The following is a 19,191-nucleotide window of genomic DNA, read 5'->3' on the forward strand; positions in this document are numbered from 1 at the left end:
AGACCTGCAGGCCATTCGTTTCTTTTCTTTTGGACACCCCCTTTTGTACCCTGGTGTTCCCATATGCCATCCACCACAAACATTTCTCCACATATTTTTTGCTCTGTGGCCAGGCGCAGTGGTGCATGCTGGTGATCCCTGCAGCAGCTTAGGATGCTGAGGCAGGAGGACTGCAAGTTTGAGACCAGCCTCAGCACCTTAGAGAGACTCTTTGTCTAAACAAAATATTTTTAAAAGGTGGAGCTGTGTATAGCTTAGTGCTTAAGCACCCCTGGATACCCCCCAAAAAAAAAACCAAAACAAAACAAAAAACTAATACTGGTTCTATACAACCCTTTCCAGGAAATAGAAGAGGAAAGAACATTTCCCAATTCATTTTTTGGAACTAAAACCCTGATTCTAAGCTCAGACATGCACAAAAAAATACCCTGAAAAATAAAGAACAAAAATGCTGCCAGACACAGTGGTGCACACTTTTAATCCCAGCGGCTCAGGAGGCTGAGGCAGGGGGACTGCAGGTTTGAAGCCAGCCTCAGCAACTCAGTAAGGCTATAAGCAACCTAGTGAGACCCTGTCTCTAAATAACATTTAAAAAGGGCTGGGGATGTGGCTCAGTGGCTGAGTGTTCCTGGGTTTGATTCCCAGTACAAAAAAAAAAAAAAAACATTTCTTTTTGCCCCTTCCTTCACCCTGAAGGCAAGGATGTGAACTTGGAGAGCCTAGAATCCCTGAGATGCCTCTGTCAGTTCCAGCACAGTGACAGTGGTGTCAGGCTGCCAGGGGGAGAGGTGGGGATCAATCCAAGGCAGTCTCTGTAGCACTCAAGCTGGGAGAATCAACCTTGGTGGCAGACAATCTGAGGTTCAAGTCCAGATTTTGCCACTTGCAGGCTGCCAAGCTGTGGGCCACTGAGTCTGCCTGTGACCCCCTGGTTTCTCCACCTATAAGACAGAGACAGTGGTGCCCTCCGGTTCCTGGCCCTTGTGTGTGGCCTTGCTTTAGCTGGTGCATGCCACAACCTCGCCCACAGGGAGGCCCTGTGGAAGTCAGCTGTTCTCACTGTGAGAATGGCTCGGCCTGGCCAGTGCCCACAGCTCTCTCGCCTCCTTTTCTTCACTCCTGCTGTTGTCTTGGATGCGGTCTTTGAGGCCTGGTGTTCTCGAGATCTCCATGAACAGAGGCAGGAGGGGGGTAGGTGCTGTGGACGGGGTGATTTCTGCCTGTCTTCCCAATCTGGGTGTTGAAACCTTCACCTCCAATATCATGAGGACATTGTCACCCTCCTAAGAAGGGACCCCACACTAAGGAGCTGGCTTCCTCTCTGACATTGTCCATGCAAGGATACAATAAGAAGGCCATCTCCAGACCAGGAGGCAGGTTCTCAGCACACTGGGGCTGTCAGCTCCATGATCCTGGAGTCCCCAGCTTCCAGAACTGGAAGACATCAGTCCATTGATGGGAGAGAGCCATGGGCAGAAATGGAGGTGTGAGGCACACAGGGACCACCAGCTCCTCCTTCTCCTTGTGGGTCAGCCTTGCCTCCAGCAGCCCGTGTCCCTGGGGTAGAGGCTCATCTAGGCTGTCATCCAGCTGGGACGTGGTGGGGCCTCTGGCCAGAGAAGGGCTAGGCTGAGCTACACTGCTCTAGAGAGCCATGCTGTGGGTCTGGGTCCCATCCATCAACACCCCGGGGAATGCAAGCATTGGAGTGTGGCACCTGTAGGGAGAGTTACAGGAAAGGAAGAGGCCGGGGCCCCTGAGGCTGGGATCAAGCAGAACTGAGTTGGCCTCGCCCCATTTCAGAACCAGTTGCTGAATTTAGCTTTATAATGATAGAGGCAACATCTCGTAAGGGATTACTGCCAGCTCTGCTCCCACATTATAGATGACAAAACTAAGCTCAGAGATGGCAAAACACTTCCCTAAGGTCACACAGCTAGTCAGTATCCACAAAGCTGCAGACAACCATCACAGTACTTCCAGGCAACAGGGATATCATCTTTGAGCTCAGCTCTCCGAAGATCTTTCTGTTGTAACTGTGCTAAGGTCAGTCTTTGAAACTGGCCCTCCTCTGGCTTGCAAGAATAACTTAAACATGGGAGAGTGCTTGGAATGTGTTGAATCTAATTCTTCCCATTGTACAGTTAGAGACACTGAGGCCAGGAGAAGAGAAAGGATACGTGTACATTGACCATCACTTCCATGTCACCAGGTAGGGCGCAAAGCTGAGTACTGGTCTAGCTTCTCTGGAGATCACAGGTAGAACTAAAAGGTACATGGGATATAGGTCAGGCAAGAGGATGAACTTCCCTGCAAGTCTCTATGATCATACAACCTTAGCATGTCCCCGCAGAAAGGAACCAGAGGAAGATTCTAAGCCATAGGTTTGAAAACAAGTTGCAGTCACTGCATAACTTGAACCCTATGCAGGGAACCCCACTCCAGCATCATTATCAAATAGCCTGTCATGCACAGAAACTTAGAGCTATGGCTCTGAGTCCATGTCCCACAGGAAGCACTGATTAGCCCCTTTGGGTATCCTTCCTAAGTGCACTATGCCCTTTAGTTGATCCCCTTGGGTCTACCCGCTGCTGACCTGCCAGCTCTCTGAGAAAAACTCTCCCGCTGTCTTTAGCGTCTCCCTCTAGTCCCTGCATCTCCGCATCCATTGCCAGAGTCTGCATGGACCATGGGTGGCCGGCCAGCGGGCAGGGGACAGGGAGGGCGCAGGCAGAGCCATGGCCAGGGTTTTGGCAGCTGTGGCCATCTGGAGACACAGATGGCTCCCCCTGCAGTCTGGTACTGTGCCCGGGGAACTGCCCTTTGTCTTTAGGCAATAAGATACACTAAGGCGGGACATGTCAGTCCACACAGCCGCCACCTCTGGGGCCAGCGGACTCCTGCAGTCCCTGCACGTGGTGCTGGGAATTGTGACATGAACAGTGCAAGCAGGAGGCTGTTCATTCCTCATCAAGTTCATTCAATGGCTTTCCCTTCGCCCCCCCCCCCCCGCCCCGGGGCATCGAACCTAGGACTCCTGAGCACATGGGGCAAGTGTTCTACAGCTGAGCCACACCTCTTGCCCTAGGTGACCATTTTGCATCACTCCTTCTTGAGACCCAAGAGTTCCTGGGCCCCTTTCTCTGGGTCACATTCCAAGCAGAGAAGGAGACTAAATTGGACAAACTGAGCACCTAGTATGTGCCAGGTTTTAGATCAGGTGCTTCTCTTCTATGTTTCTCTTTCATCCTCAAACCCATGAGGCAGGTGTGACGGTCCCCTTTTACAGATGAATGACCCAAAGCCTACAGGGGTTGGACAGTATTGTCTAAGGGCACTTGGAGCACACAGCTGTCCCCAAGCCTTCCCCCACCTCCACCGCCTCCACCAAGTGGGAAGACCCAGCAACCTGCATGGGGGAAAGGGGAGTAGGAGGAACAGGCTAGGAAGATGCAGAGAGCTGACCCCAGCCCCGAAACGGCCAGCTCGGCCTCCTGCCCGGAGGGGGATGGCTCTGGAGGGACCTTGTGGGAACAGAGAGAAATTCATTAGCATATGTGCATGTCCCCAAGTGATTAAAGATCAATACTCTGGGCTCCATCAGCAGGGGTTTGTGTTTATTATCCGACTTGGCCCAAGGCCCCCAAGTCCCACCTCTCCACACTTCTTTCCCCTCCTTCTGAGATGCTTGGGCCCACTCCATCTGCCTCCTCCTAGGCCTCTCTTCAATCCACACAGCCTAGGCCAGTTCCCAGGACAGACACACTGGGGATGGAAGTGGTGGGGAAGGACAAGTGGCAGGGTGCCGGGATTACCTCCTGAACAGCAGGCTCATTTGCTAACCTGAGCTTTGTTCACTTCAGGGACAAAAGAGGACTTCATTTCCACTTTGGGAGAGGCCAGAAGGAAAGAGAGTGTGGTAATACAGCAGGAAAGATAAAGGATAGATAATAAGAGGAACTTCCAGTTGCCATCGAACTTTGATTCCTGGCCTGGGGTACACGTCCTTCTTGGCTGTGGGAAAAGGGCTGAAATGGAAATGACACAGGCTGGGCCTGTAGCCAATGGGACCTTCCCCATAGAATATGCCACTTAAAAGTGTCATTAAACCCTCAGGACTCTTAAAGTGGAGAATAAGGAAACTAGGAACACCCTTTGAAGTGATATGGAGAGTTCCCAAGAGACAGCCTTGTCTTTCTCGCTTCCCCTGCCTTGGGATGGAGACAGGTGGCTCCTGCGATGCCCCCTCCCACCAGTTTCTTCTCTGTCTTCCAGCCCAGCCCTACCCACCCTGGGGCCTTGAGCCAACAAGTCCACGTTAATTCAGGGGCTTCTCTGGCTCCATCTGCCTTGGTTGGATTCTGCCCGTTGAGTGGTTTTGGGGGAAGAAAATAAAGCAGTAGGGACCATGGTCTTCCACCTCCAATCGGCAACTTCAACCTTGGGCTGGGAACATTCCTGGGTTCCATTCTCTCCAGACGAGTAGATTGGAAATTAGGTGCACTGCTACTCCCACCATCTTGGGAGCCAAAGGAGAAATGTCACCCCAACCTCTCCTCGCCTAGCTCTGATGTTACTTCCCCATCCATGGGGCTTCAGGCTCTTCAGTCCAGGAGACTTAGCTACCTGCCTCGGTGGTGAGTCCCACATTCTGGAAGTCTTTTTTGATGTCTGACCTGAAGCCTTCTTGCTGCAACCAGCTCATTTTTTTCTCCTCATTCTGTCTACAGAAGTGTCAGAGGGAGACTTCTTGTTGAAGGTCACCTGTGAATGGAACTGAGAAGACTGGGAAGCATAGGCTGGACTAGGAAGCCTAAAGAAACTCAAGAGTCAGACTGGGGCTGTCGCTCAGTGGTAAAGCACTTGCCTAGCACGTGTGACGCAGTGAGTTCTGTCTTCAGGACCACATAACAATAAATAAAATAAAAGGATCGTGTCCATCTACAACTAAAAATAAAAGTTTAAAAAAATGAAGAGCAGAGTCTGCTAGTGTGGGAGCCTCTCCTTAGCTTAGTGACTTTGAACAATGCTACGCCTATGGTCCTCGGCATTGGCTCCCGGTTCAGCATGCTGTCCCTCAACAGTCTCTCCTGCTACCATTAGTCCTGCCTGTTAGTCAATTATTCAGTCAAGGGCTGTGTGCTCCTCCCAACCCGTGGCACTACTGGGGGTAGGGTTGGCACTGTCAAGGAGGGGACCCATGCGGCCAGGCTGTACCCTTCAGGGGCTCCTAGCCTTGCGGTCCTTGCTGGCCTCACCTCTTCCTCCACCCAGGCTGGGGGGTAGGGGAAAGAGGTGCTTCCAGTGCATCAGAATTGGGTCATTAAAATCACTCCTCTACCCCTGACAGATGACCTCCAAGGTCCATTCCAGTCCTGTGATTCCAGGATCCCAGCTGGGGGATCCAGTTAACCCTTGTGATGCTTGGCTGGCGACACGGGCTATAGAGTGGGAAGGGGTGGGGTGGACGAGGCCTGAGGAAGACCACTCTCAGCACACACCAGCACACACTGTCCCCTTTCTCCCGTCCCTCCCTTCTGCACCAGGCCCTGCCAGGGTGCTGTCCTGGGAATTCAAGTGCCAGTGGAAGGAAGGACAGCACTATCAGTGGTTGTGGGTCAAGGCCAGCTCTGGCCATGTGTGGGCTGGACCAGGCCTTTGGATCAGGCTCAGGCAGAGGGTGTCCCCAAAGCTTTGAAGAACAGAGATAGGAGGAGGTGGGGGCTTTGGAAGGAAAAGAGAGAGCAAGACCCCTGGCCAGTAAATGAGCCATCCAGGGGCCTGGCATCTTGGACCATGTGTCACCACCCATGCAGTGCGAGTGCCAGGTGGCTTTCTCCTGGTGGAACATTTGGCCAGTTCTCCAAGGGCATGACATTGGGCAAGATTTGGACTCTGCTCAGGATGCTGATGGAGTTATCCATGTGCCAATGGTCAGAGGTGAGGTGGGCCCCAGAGACGGCCATAAACAGGCATCTTATTGGCCACTTAGAACCTTCTGAGTGTCTCCTTTGGCTCCCATCATGCCTACATCAAGAACAAATGATGTGCCATCATTGAAAGGAGTTTTCTACATAAAAATCCAGATTTATAACTTTGAAAATAAACTCTAACAATCCAGTAATCCTGGGCTCACACTCACAAGGCCATAGACAGCTGGGGCTGAGTGGCAGCTGTCCCTGGAGCCAGGGCACATACTCTCAGCTTCTCCATGGCCTTCACCTGCCTCAGTTGGCTCTTCCTGGGGTGAATGGAAAGATCAAGGCCCACAGAGAAAGGAGGGCCCTCCCTGGAGATTACCCAGAGTTAGGGACAACATTCCCCCTTCACCTTCCTCCCCAGAGCTTGGCCAGAGGCTCTGAGGCCCCTCTGCCACCACTGTCCCCCTCTGCTCTGGAGGACCAGCAGCTTCTGTGGCCAGGCTTTGCTGGCTGCCTTCCTGCATAGCCCCCTCAGCCACCCGGGCCCCAGCCCAGGCCCAGGCCCCCTTCGGGTGGAAGCAGAGGCACTGCAGGGCCTCCACAGCCCGACCTCCTCTCTCACAGCTTGGAACAAGAATGTCATGAAGTGCAGAGGGTACTGCTGCCAGCCCTTGGGAGCCTGACCACAGAGCTGGGGCTTCCTTCTGCAAACAGCCCTGACTGGCCAAGCTGGGCGGCCCTGTGTCTGTGAGCCCAAGGGGCACTGTGGCCACCCATCCTGGCCCCCCAGGCCTCTCTTGCTGCCTCTGATTTCCTTGGCCCCTTCTTTCCTGTGGCCACCCCAGTCTTGTTTCTCTGTCTCTCTTCTCTCTGCTGCTCCTCCTTCTCTCTCTCAGCCAGGCTTGCTTTCTGCCTCTTTCTGTCTTGGTTTGGCCGTCCTCTCTGGCATGGCCCTTGCTCTTCTCAGGGTCCTGCCTGCTGGCTGGGTCTGTCTGCTGCAGCGCCATCTTGCTGACCCACAGGGGTGCCTGCCCGGCGTCTGTCTCTTGGTCTCCATCTCTGAGCTGCACCGTTTCTCTCCAGCTCTGCTGTCCCTCGGTCTTCTGCACTGTGGGCCTCTGAGTCACCCGTCTCTCCCTCACTCCAGCTCTCTGGCCTCCCTCAGTCTGTGCTCCTGAGGCCCCCACAAGGAGGGCTTCTGGGAGGTTAGCTGTGCTGGATCAACATGGCCCCAGCAGCAGGATAGGAGGGATTCTGTTGACGGAGCTTTCCTCTGGGGCTTAGGAGGGGCAGTGTGAGCCAGCACCCAGGGGCCCAAGGAGACGGCAGTGACCTTTCCATGCCTGTGTCCCTTGCCCCAGCCAGCTCAGGGCATGTCCCCAGCTGAAGAAAAGAAACTACCTCCAAGGGGCTGCTCCCTACCATTTCTTCCTCACCACTGATGCCCCCCCAGAATAGACACAGTGCATACACTCCGCCAGCACCTTCAGTCCAGCACCAACAGGACGGAGTTCAGGGGTGTGTGGCTCCTGGCCTGGCCTGCCTTGGCCTCGATGGCAGGGGCTCTGGGGACAGGAAACCATCCAGGGGCCCCTGAAGCAGACCATGGGCTATAAAGAGCTCATGGCAGCTGGCCCTCCTCCCCCAGATGACACCCTGCTCCTCACCACTCTTCTAGATTGAAAGGCTCTGCTCCTGAGGAGGAAAAGTGTGTTGACTTCCCCTCTCACCTATCTCTGAGGCCTGATCCTACTGTGGGTCAGCAGGTGCCTGAGCCACACTGAAATCCTTCCTGCTGAGGTTCAGGTGAACAGGGTGTGTGTGTGTGTGTGTGTGTGTGTGATGGGGGTGAGTCCATGTGCCTAGACAGTGTGGAAAAGTAATGGTCAGTGTGTGGGTGTGCAGCAGGGACACAGGGAACTCCTAGGAGAGACGATGGGTCCTGTGCACAGGGACTGAAGGGACAAGGCCTAGAATGGCAGGAACACCTGTGGATGCAGATGCAGAGAGAGGAAGAGGATGGAGAAGAAGATGCCCAGTGACATAAGGCCAGGAAGTTTCCTGAAGAAGAATCAGGGAGATTTGTGGGGGGAGTCTTCTACACAGCAAAACACTGTAGGAGTCATGTGGGTGGGAGGGAGTCTTCAGAGACACATAGTGGAGCCTACTGTTTGCATGACCAGTGTGTCCCAGTTTGCCAGAGACTGTCCAGATTGGAGAACTGAAACCCCTCAGGCCCCAGTGACCTAGGATGACTGAGTCACCCAAATCCCTGCCCACCAGGCAGTGCACCCTAATGACAGCTCCTTTCCACCTCCACACAGCCCTGGGCCACGGCTCACAGTAGGCAGGCCCCGTTTGACAGAAAAGACCATGTGAGGACCTGGCTCTAACGTCATGTGGAGAGTGGCCAGTGTGAAGTCAAGGTCTGTGGTCTGTCTGCCTTGGACTTTTTATCATAGTCTTGGAGACCTTCAGGGACAAACTTAGGAACCTCCCTCCCCCCCCCCCCCCACACACATCCCAACCTCAGCAGTTTCCAAGTCCTTCCATGAGGCACTGTCATCTGGACCCACTGCCCATGTTCCCCCGGGCTGGGGCTGGGAAGGGGGTTGGGCTGGGACAAGGGGAGCCTGGGTCCCCTTCAGCCTGAGGCCTACAGGGCTTCACTGTGGACTCCACCTGTTGATTTTTTGGCTTCTCCCCCAGCTGTGGCAGGACCCGTTGCTGGGGAAGGGGTGAGTGTAGGAGGCGGAAACTGGGGGGAGTGCTGAGGGGGGTGTCTCCAGGGTCTTGCTGGTTTCTGTGCTCCAGGTGGTGGGTTTGGGGAGGGCTGGCCAACCTCTGAGAGCTAACTGAGGGCTGGCCCCTGGAGTCCCATGCTGTTGATCAGTGCCTCCGGTGTGCTGGGGTGTGAGGAAGGGGCTACAGAGCCAATAAACAGAGCCTGTGAGCACAGGAAGCCATCACGGAGCACCTGGCCTAGGCTGCTGAGGGGCCTGGAGTGGGGGCAGGCTGAGGCCAGCCTAGGAGGCCAGCTAGGGGTGGCCTGGGGCAAGGCCAGCAGAGCACGGGGACTAGGCTCTAAGCTGTTGAGAGTCTGGGGAGGCCATAGCAGGTGTCCCCTGCTTGGGGACAAATCCCTTCTCCTTTGAAGCAACTCCAAGTAAGGGACAACCTTGGTGAACTTGGGATACTGGTTTCCTGTCAGGAGGCCTTGGTCCTAGGTCTACCATGGCATTCATGAGCTTTGGGGATTATCTGTTCTGCCCTCTGAGTCTTAGTGTGGCCAACTATATAATGAGATGATTGGAATAAACAATCCTGAACAATTCTTCCAGAGTTTATAGTCCATAATACCATAACGTTGCTGAGAGCTAAGGATTGTTTTTTGGCTACGGAGGATTTCTTGAGTGTTAGTTGGATGTATTCTCTGGCTTGACTCGCAGCATCAATAGAGGTAATTATTTATCTATTTATTGACTTATGTATTGATTGGCAGTGGGGGTTTAATCCAGGGTTGCTCCACCACTGAGCTACATCCCCATCCCTTTTTATTTTTTTATTTTGAGATAGGGTCTCACTGTAGAGCCTTGATAAATTGATGAGACTGGCCTCAAACTTTCGATCCTCCTGTCTCAGCCTCCTGAGATGCTGGGATTATAGGCATGGGACTCTACCTGCCTATAGGTATAGGACACAGGCTCTCTCCTTAAAGAATAATGTTATCTTAAAAAAATACTATGTATTAGGCCAGGCACAGTGGTGCATATCTGTAATCCCAGCTGCTCAGAAGACTGAGGCAGAAGGATCCCAAGTTCAAGACTGGCCTGGGCAAAGCAGTGAGACTGTGGTGGTACAGTGCTTGTCTAGCATGTATAAGGCCCTTGGTTCCATCCACAGAATGGAAAAAGAAGCCATTAGCTACACAGTAACTATTTACATGGGATAGAAGTTTCACTGATGTGGTCTCATTGGGGAATTTTCTTCCAAATTCTATGAGTATGATTATTATTGCTATTCTAGAGACAAAGAAACTGTCACTAACGGGTGTTGAGTGACTTGCCTAGGTGTGCTGGTTGAGGAAGCGGAAACCACAATTGTACCTACCTCAACCAGACTCCAAATGCAGCACTGTGAATCATGACTCCAAATGGCTTCTCTGGCCGATGAGGAAGCAGTAACTATCCACATTCGCTATGGTGGACTTTCCCACTCAGTAGCTCTGTTCAGCTTTACAATAGGCCTGTGCACCTGCCAAGATGATCCCCACTTTCCAGATGCGGACACTGAGGAGCAGCAAGTGAAAAGCCCAGCTGTCCTCTCCCTATGTCTCCTGTGCATCAGGTTACTGCTATATTCCCTCCACCCCACCTTGCCCACGTGGCTCACACAGAAAGCCAGCAGCACTCCTAAAGTACCTGGGAAGTGCTTGTCTTGTCACCTACCCCCTAGGCTACAGGTGGCCCAGAGCATTTCATGCTTCACTCTGGACTGAGGGTCCATAGTCTTCCCTTTTCTTCCTACCCCAGGGGTTTATTGAGCATCTACTATATTCCAGGCATTGTGGTGGTGTTTCCGTGAGTTATTCCCTTAAGTTCCACAGTCACTCTGTGATGTCATTCAGACCTTAATTTTGTGGATGAGAGACCTGAGGCTCAGGAGCTTCTGTGGATCCCCTAAGTCTCCTGGCCTCCTTCTCTCCCAGGCCCTAGGGCAGGAGCTAAAGAGCCCTTGGGGGCCTGTTCTTATAGCTCTGTCCCCTTCAGAGGACTCATTCCAGGAAGTGACTGGCCACAGTCAGATCTTCCTTTCAGCTCCTGGAAGTGAGTCCGGGGTGAGCGGTCTCACAGTGACCTCTGTCCCTGTCTCTATCACCCACAGCTCCCGTTCCCCACTCTCCTGGAGCTGGGCTCAGGTCTCGGGTGGAGGGCTCTTTGGGACACTGATCTTCAAGTGCTCATGTGCCACCAGGGCCTCACCTCATAGGTACTGTTCTAAGCTCTTGACCCAAATTACCTGATTTCCTATTCTGTGTAACGCAGCAAAGCAGATGCTGTTATTATCATCATTAACATTTTCCAGATAAGGAAGTTGAGAGGCAGCCAGGTTCTCTGGATTGCCAGAGGCCACACAGCCAGCAAGTGGTAGAAGCAGGATTCACACAGCGAGGGAGCCTGCTGCGCACAGGCCCTGGGCCTCGTCCAGTCACATTTGTACTCATAGTTAAAGGTCCTTAAGAGCCATCCTCAAGGAGTGTGCCCTTGACTGGAGGCAAGAGGAAGTGATTGAGGGGCTTACCTAGGAGGGACATAGTCTACTTTGCTTGTGACATCAATCCACCTGGCTACAGGAAGAAGGGGGCCTTGGAGGTACCAATGAGAAGCAGGAACGCTGGTGGGAAGACTGGGGCTGCTGCAGTCTCTGGGAGGAAGCCTGGTTCAAGGCAGTGATGATGGCGGTGGACATACAGGGCAGAGATGGAGACATTGTGGCCATGACAGCAAGGTCCCTGGTGTTCCTCACACTGCCCTAGAGGAAAGGAGCATCCACCCTCAAGAACAGGAACCCTCTGCTCAATTATGTGCCTAGAGGGACATGCTTTTCCAGTTGGCACTAGGCACCTTGTGGGCCAGCTTGGTGGTTTGACTGGACAGCCAACTGAGACAGAGGACAGTCGCCTAGGAGGGCCTAGGGAAGGGAGGGTTCCAATGTGGACCTCCTCTCCTCCTTCCTGCTCCCCACTGTTTCCTGGTGTCCCACCAAAGTGAGTCACCAGGGATGCAACAGTGTCCCCATGTGACAATAGGGGACATGCAACAGACCTAAAGGTGTGGGGAAAGAGAAGTCTAGAAGGCTGGACAAGATACTCTCCCCAGTGGCTATAGCTGGGTATTGGTAGAGTGGAGAAAGAGAAGTAGATTTTGGCCTTATGCCCTGAGGCATTCTGTGGGCGTTCTTACAAAGAATGTGTCTCATTGAAAGAAAAATAGAAATGTTTTGAAAAGGAATAAACCTCTCTCTTTGGTGGGGAGTGTGGATTTCAGTTAAGATTTCAGACAGCAAATTGAGGGGCTGGGATAATGGATGAGTGACATTTCCACCCCCTCTCATGAAAAAGGCCAAGGCCATGTTCTCAGGCTGGCTACCTCCACAGCTCAGCTTCCTAATTGACCTGAGCCCTGGGAGGTGACCAAACTCAGCTTCCCTGGGCTCCTCAATTTACCCTGATCCCATCAGCCTCCTGGAGCCAAGCAGAGTGTGCACAAAAGGTATCTCGAGGTGTAGGCCTTTGCTGAGGCTCTGAGAATCAGTGACAAGTTGAATGGTATGATAAGTTAATTGAAGCTATCCCTTATGTATGTGATACTAGGGCAGAGGAAGAGGAAATTACATGGGACTAGGAAATTACATGGGACACCTTGACCTCCTTGAAGAAACAGGCCAGTTGCTCCCTGTGCCTGCCTCAGTTTCCCCATCTAAGGAGGCCAGAAGACATGGTCTCTTTAGGCAGTGCCAGCACTAACATTCCAGGAGTCTCTGATTAAAATTGTCCCCTGTGTATTAATCTTCTTGTCAAGTTTTAATTAATGGCTGATGGAGTCAGAGCAGGCACCAGCTGCCACTCCCCTGCTGGGAGGCAGGGGACACCCACAGGATGCTTGACCTGATTATCACCCCTATGTGGCCTTTATCCCCATACCCCCACCTCTCCACCTCAGACCTCTCCTCAAAGCTCAATGTTTTTTTCTACTATGCTATATCACCTAGGGTTTGAGGGATTGTGTGTGTGTGTGTGTGCGCGCACTTGGTTTGTGGAAAAGGGTATAACCTACATCTCAACTCAAGCTACTAACTAGTTCTATGATCTTTTTTTATAACTTAACTTCCCTGAGCTTTAATTTCCTCTCCCATCAAATGGGAAGAGCATTTGGCCTCAAGTAAATAAAATAAAAGGCTTACATAATAAGCTCATTAACTATCCCACAGAAGTCCTCCATGAGGGTGTTTCAATAGTTGGTTTATTCAGAACCCAGGAGGCCAGTTACCTCCATCATTCTGTTCTTGACTTCTGTGCTCAAGCCTGTCTCCTCATACTCATAAGGTGGCTAATCCGCTCCCAGGATGGCACTCTCATTCAATAAGACCCCAAGAGAGGAAGAAGTCATGGATTTGCTTTGGGTCACTTTTTCAGAACAAAGTGACCTTGCCCAGTACATTCCAGCAGCTTTCTGTTAATGCCTCTCACTGTACAGAATTGTCACATGCCAAACTGAAGCCAACAACGTGGCAAAGAAGTTACAATTATCATGGCTGACTGAGATCAGTACTCTCAATCCTGGCTACCCATTAGAAATTCCTGGTATGCTTTTAAAAACAATACCAGTGCTCAGACTGCTCTCCTGGACCAATTTAATCTCTGGAAATAAGGCCCAATTACTACTATTTTAAAAACCTTTGCAAGTGAGTCAAATATGCAGCCAGGGGAATGAACCACTGGCTGAGACTTACCAAGATCAAGCCCCCATAGTGCAGCCTCCCACATGCTGGCTGCTCAGAAGTGGATGAACAGATTGGGGTCTGAAAGGGAAGAGGAAGTGGTGATGAATGGTTAGCTAGTCCATATCCACACAGCTCATGCTCCCATGTTATCACCAGAAGTAGGGTTGAAATTTGTGGAAATAGGTATCCTCCAGAGGTATCTCTTCCCAGGACTGGCCCTGCCTTTGGAATGGAAGACTCTGGCTACCCTAAGCAGTTATTTCTAAATTTGGCCACATGTCATATTCTCCTGACATGCTTGTTAAAGTCATGGTCCCTGGGCTAGGGTGTGGTTCAGTGGTAGAGCACTTGCCTAGCATGCATGAGGCTCAGGGTTCCATCCCCAGAACTCCCAATGAAACAAAAAAATATTAGTTCTTTCTGGCCTACCTATCATAGTGCCCCAAAACACACACACACACACACACACACACACACACACACACACACACACACAAATTGTTCAAGTGGGTCTTAGGCAGCCGACACATAGTGATGTTTTGAATTCACTGCTTCACAAATGTCCCTAATGGCCTTGAAATGGCCCTGGAACTCCATCATCAGGTCTGCTTTCCTAAGTCAGCATTTCTATTACCAACTCCCTGCCCCCAATTAACTCACCATATTCTTGATTTTTAAGGAAAGATAGTTGGAAAGATGCTGTGCCTCTCTTGCCTTTAGTTCTTTTTCTTAAAACGAGGGTAATAATGGTTGCTTCATTTGTAATTGCAAAGGGCCCATGAAACAGCGGAAAGTAGTTTGTCACCAGAACATGCAAAGGGCAGGTGAGAAAATACCTGTGTACTGGGAGACTGGAGGTCCATACTCCAGTTTTGTCTCCAGGTCACCTGGGGTCAGACCTGTCTGTTCTCCCAACCCCTAATCCCCTATGGAAATTTTACTGACTCATGAAGGGCTTGGTCTGTGGGTGGAGTCTTCTCTTTTGTGACATTCTTAGTAACAAGAAGCCCCTCTTCTGCAGAAATCTCTTGGCACTTTAGCAAGTCGCCTTGCCCTGATGGGTAGGACAGAAGTCATCCGGGTTTCACAAGAAAGGGCAGAGGGGAAAGGCTGGACTGGGGAGTTATTCTCAGGGGAGAAAGGCTGGGGAGGTGGTGGGGTCCAGGATGAGGGCTATTTCCAAAGACCCACGTCCCACACCTCGGGATTTCTGCTAAGAGTCTGCAGGACTCTTAGCTTCATCCACTGGCATTCCCAATGACCCTGCTCCAGAGGAAGAGTTTTTTCTCCTTGTCTCCATGTGATCTATTGAACACCTACTATGTGCCAAGTTTTTGAGGGGTTCACTAGGTCTATGGATCCCAGCCATAGCCCCCAGGCACTGCAACCCCCCTCAAGTCCCTGGATCTCCCATTTTCCCACTTCTCTTTGCTCCACATCTGGCTCTGGGTCAAATGTGGATCTCTTTTCAGCCTGAGAACATCCATCTGTAGAGCCAGAGCCGGAGCCAGAGGCGGTCCAACAAGGAGCTCATCCACCAGCTGAGTTCAGGCAGGGGCTGGAAAAGACCACAGGATGTCAGACCACCCAGGATGCCGAATGAAGAGAGGAGCTTCTGGATCTTCTGGCCAGGAGGTTGGTTCTGGCCCAAATATCCAAGGAGGAGGAGGATCCAAGATGGAGCATGAGGACCCCTGAGTCTAGTTTTCAGAGGACCAATAACGCTTTGTGTGACCTCAAACATTCCCTGCGCTCTGGGCCTCAGTTTCCTCATCTGTAGCATGAATAAGTTGAATTCAAATGCCAGAGTCATGGAATCTCAGGGTCAAAAGTACCTTTCGAGGTCATCTAGCTGCAGCCTCCACCCAGGGGTCAGTGGAGCTCTGCTGGCTCACCTCTACTGATGGGAGGCTCCTTCCTTCCACTGGCATTCGGAGATCAGTCATTCCAAGTGGTCTTCCTGTGGCTTCCACCAACAGGTTCAAACTAGTTCTGTCTCCTGTGGCTACACATGGCCTGTGCCCTGTGACAGCCCTTCAGATGGCTCCATCCCAAGTTGACTCTATTCCAAGCCAAATGGTCCCTTCTGCCCAGACTGTTCTCACAGAGACTGCTCTGTGGTCCCTCACTGGTTGAGGCCTATCACTGGACAAAGTTTCCCAGGTATGGTCTTGGCAAGGACTCAGGGGGCCAGAACATCACCTTGCTCCTTCCAGACACAATAGGTCTTACAGCTTGTCACCTTTTAGTTTCTAGTTGTAGTTGGACACAATACCTTTATTTTTATTTATTTACTTTTATGTGGTGCTGAGATTGGACCCAGTGCCTCACACGTGCTAGGCGAGTGCTCTACCACTGAGCCACAACCCCAGCCCCAGCTTGTCACCTTTTGGGGGGGTCTCTTTGGGGTTCTCTTCTAGCTTAATAGTTCCACAGAGAATGGTTTTTTGATTTCGGTCTGTTATCCCAGTGCCTGGTTTAGGTATTTGTTCAGACCTGTATTTGGAACGTAAGTAACTCCTGGTTCAAACCCTGGTACTGTAAAGTTCTGGCGATACGTCGGAGAGGGAGACCACCCAAGAGACTGACTCCATGCAATTGGCAAAAGGGGGTATTTATTGGGGATCCATTCCAGCGCGCTGGGGCTCCGTGCTCACTCAAGAAGGGAGAGCAGCCCAGAGCCCAGAGCAGAGTTCAAGCGGAGCTTAAGTACACTTTTCGGAGAGGGTGGGGGGCTTTGCATACATCAGAACAAATCATCATGAGGCGCGGGAAAATTGAACAACAACCCTGAGTCACGATTAGTGTATACATTGGCGGGTACAATCAGGGCAGGAGTGATTGTGCTCCTAGGTGGGGTACACATTCAAACTGATTGGTTTGGACCCTGAATATCTACGTGACAAACTGCACAGGGTCTTGAATGCTTATGTGAGGAGTTGCACAGGAGCCCAGTCCATAAATCACTAAATGGCCAGTAGGGCCTTGTCCTAACTGCCTCAGGAATTTAACCCATGCTTTGCAGTTTTAGAAGCAGGTTTACAAGCCTGGTTCTTTACACTTTAACTCAGGATCTGCGGCTTAGAATCAGCTTGGAAATTTTACCTTTACAGTTCAACAACCACAATAACAACAAAAAGACACCTATGAGAGATGGAGACCTGTGGGTGCATGTGTGAGCACACGTGTACATGTGCATATGCTTGCCCCCAGAGGCAGCCTGAACTGCATGTGTGTACTGGGCCATGGAAGGCCCCAGACTACCCAGATACATCCAGGCAGGTCCAATACCTGCATTCCTGCTATATTTGTCACACAGTGAGGACCTGGAATAGGGGCCTGGTAACACTGGTGCTCATCAGTTCCCAAGTCCTGAAGAGGCTGGTATCTATATGTGCAGCCTGGGGACCCAGAGTGTTCCTTGCAATTCTATGTGAGACTTGCCCATGTTGTTTATGTCTTGAAGAGGTGGCTGTGTCCCATCTGTTGGCAGGAGTGACATGGAGATGTGTCTGAAGCTGTAGGGAATGACTGTGCCCATCAATCAGCAGGCGTGTTCCTGGCTGGGAAGAGGAGGTAGGATGGAGGTGGAGCCGTGTCCCTTGATAGGGGTATTCCCAGCTATCTGTATTGTGGGTGTGGGAAGCTGCTCTGGCAGGTGACTGGGGGATCCTGTCCATGCCTGCTGTGATGTGGCTCATTGATGTGTGTCTGTGTATGTGTGTTCTTGTGCCACTTAGCTGTCATCAGCCCCAGTCACAAGGGAAGTCAGCCTTGCCAGAACTCAAGGTCATAAGTAGGACACTTCAATTATTTCTATGTCATCGGTCTGGGTCCCAGTGGAGAGGACAGACACAGGCTTCAGGGCTGGCTGTAGAGAGTGTGTGCCAGAGAAGAATAGGGCAGATGGAGGGGAGGAGAGGGAGGGCCATCTTGAGCAGAGGGAGCCAATCGAGGCTGTCCAGGCACACAGTCACAGATGGGGCATTTTCAGAGCCAAGTGACACAGTTGCTGGAGTGGCAGGTGCAAGTGTGGGTCTAGAAGTCAGATAGTCCTGGTTCTGCTGCTTCCTGGCAACTTGGCGCTTTTCTCATCTGTGAAATGGGGTGCCTGGGCAAAAGTGTGGCCTGTGGTACATTTCAAGAAATCCAAAGCTCCTTCCTACCTGTCCCTTCCTCTGTGGCTCTCTGAGAGTGGCAGAGGGTGGCTGGCCATTGCCTTTTGGGGACCGCTACCATGCTTTTCTGCATTCTAGTCCAGAGTTTTTATTCTCTTGGCTTGGTCCCCTTGACTGGGAAGCCTCATTGACATAGAACGAAGGAAGGGACCAGAGTCTCTGTGACCCCTTTGTCATTTGACTCACACTTGCGGATCACTGTCATTCCCCACAGGTAAGATCTTTCTAGAAACCCAGCCAAGAAAGGCTCTTTCTTCTTCCATCCCTTCCCCAGAGGGGAGAATTAGTGTTGGAACCAATGAGGAAAATGAGGCTGTGTTCAGTGACTTCTCTCAGGTCACACAGCTGTGGGACAGACACATGATTCGAATCCACCAGCCCACACCCATTGTCCCTGGCCACGACACACTGACTACTTAGGATTCCCAAAACACTCCCAGTGTTTTCCTGCTACTGTCTTTTCCTCACTCCAATTCTTTAGCCTGGAATGTTTGTTCACCCAGTGCTGCCCTGAACCCCCCACTTCCACCCCTACTCACCTCCTGGGCCTGTGCAAATCCTCTTTATTCTTCAGAGCTGCAACACCTCTTCTGATTCCCAGAATCTGGGGGGCTTTCTGGGCTCCCAGAGAGCTTCGCTCCTCTCTTGTGGCACTAGACGCCATGCCCACAGAACAAGATGAATCTTGAAGATCACTGAGTCAAACTGTCTCTGTGCTCAGAAAAGAAACCCAGGAGAGCCAGGGAAAAGATGGGGCTCATGTACACACTTGCTCTTCTCCCCAACCCTCTGACCTTCAGTCTCTTCCAAAGACTGTTGACGGTCCTCAGGCCTCTAGGACCTCCTCCCTCCTCTGCCTCTCTTCCCCCACCTCCCCTTCTCTCACCTCCTCAGCTCTCCTTTCCTTTTCCTACCCCTTCCTTTCTTCTTTCTCTCCTCATTGGAAGTTCATCTATGACCAAGGCCTTAAAGAAAGTATTTTAAGGGTTGGGGGTACTAGGGATGAAACCCAGAGTTTCTGTACATCTGAGCTATATCTCCAGTTCTTTTTACTATTTATTTATTTATTTGTTTGTTTGTTTGTTTATTTATTTATATTTGGGGATGGGGCCTCTCTAAATTGCTGAGACTGGCCTCAAACTTGTGATCCTCCTGCCTAAACCTCCTGAGTTGCTGATGAGATTTTGAAGCACACCAACATTTGGCCTCCAGCCAAGATAAATTAGAACAGAGCTTCTGGGCCTAGGGCCCAGGCAATGACATTTTTTATAAGCTCTCCAGGTGATTCCAATGTGAAGCCAGGATTGAGAATCTCCTCTTTGGGGAAACTTTATAAAGATAGACCCTGAAGGTATGTTCAAGTCACCTACCATAGCTTTTGCCTTAAATGTCTGTCCCTCTATCAAGCTTTGGGGCTTGCTGATCATTTTTTAAAGTCTGGCTGATGAGTGTATGGGGTACCTCCCAGCCCTGAGAGTTCAGCTGTGCCCCCTTCTTCCCTCCCTTCCTTCCACCTGCCCCTCTTTGAAGGAGGCCGGATGCTGATGCAGAAGAGGCGAGGGGGCTGAGAGAACAGCTGGGATTCCAAT

At 51.5% G+C, this 19,191-nt stretch overlaps 1 long non-coding RNA gene across 1 annotated transcript in view; it reads right to left on the reverse strand.

The window, feature by feature from the left end:
- Positions 1-19,191, reverse strand: part of LOC144372552 (uncharacterized) — a 66,153-nt gene that overhangs the window by 38,028 nt on the left and 8,934 nt on the right. The window contains exons 3-4 of the long non-coding RNA XR_013432528.1: positions 18,142-18,313; positions 13,434-13,502 (exon numbers count right to left, since the gene is read on the reverse strand). This is a non-coding gene — a long non-coding RNA (uncharacterized LOC144372552). The remainder of the gene's footprint in view (positions 1-13,433; positions 13,503-18,141; positions 18,314-19,191) is intronic.

The sequence above is a fragment of the Ictidomys tridecemlineatus genome, unplaced genomic scaffold (assembly GCF_052094955.1).
Source record: "Ictidomys tridecemlineatus isolate mIctTri1 unplaced genomic scaffold, mIctTri1.hap1 Scaffold_1280, whole genome shotgun sequence".
NCBI lineage: Eukaryota > Metazoa > Chordata > Mammalia > Rodentia > Sciuridae > Ictidomys > Ictidomys tridecemlineatus.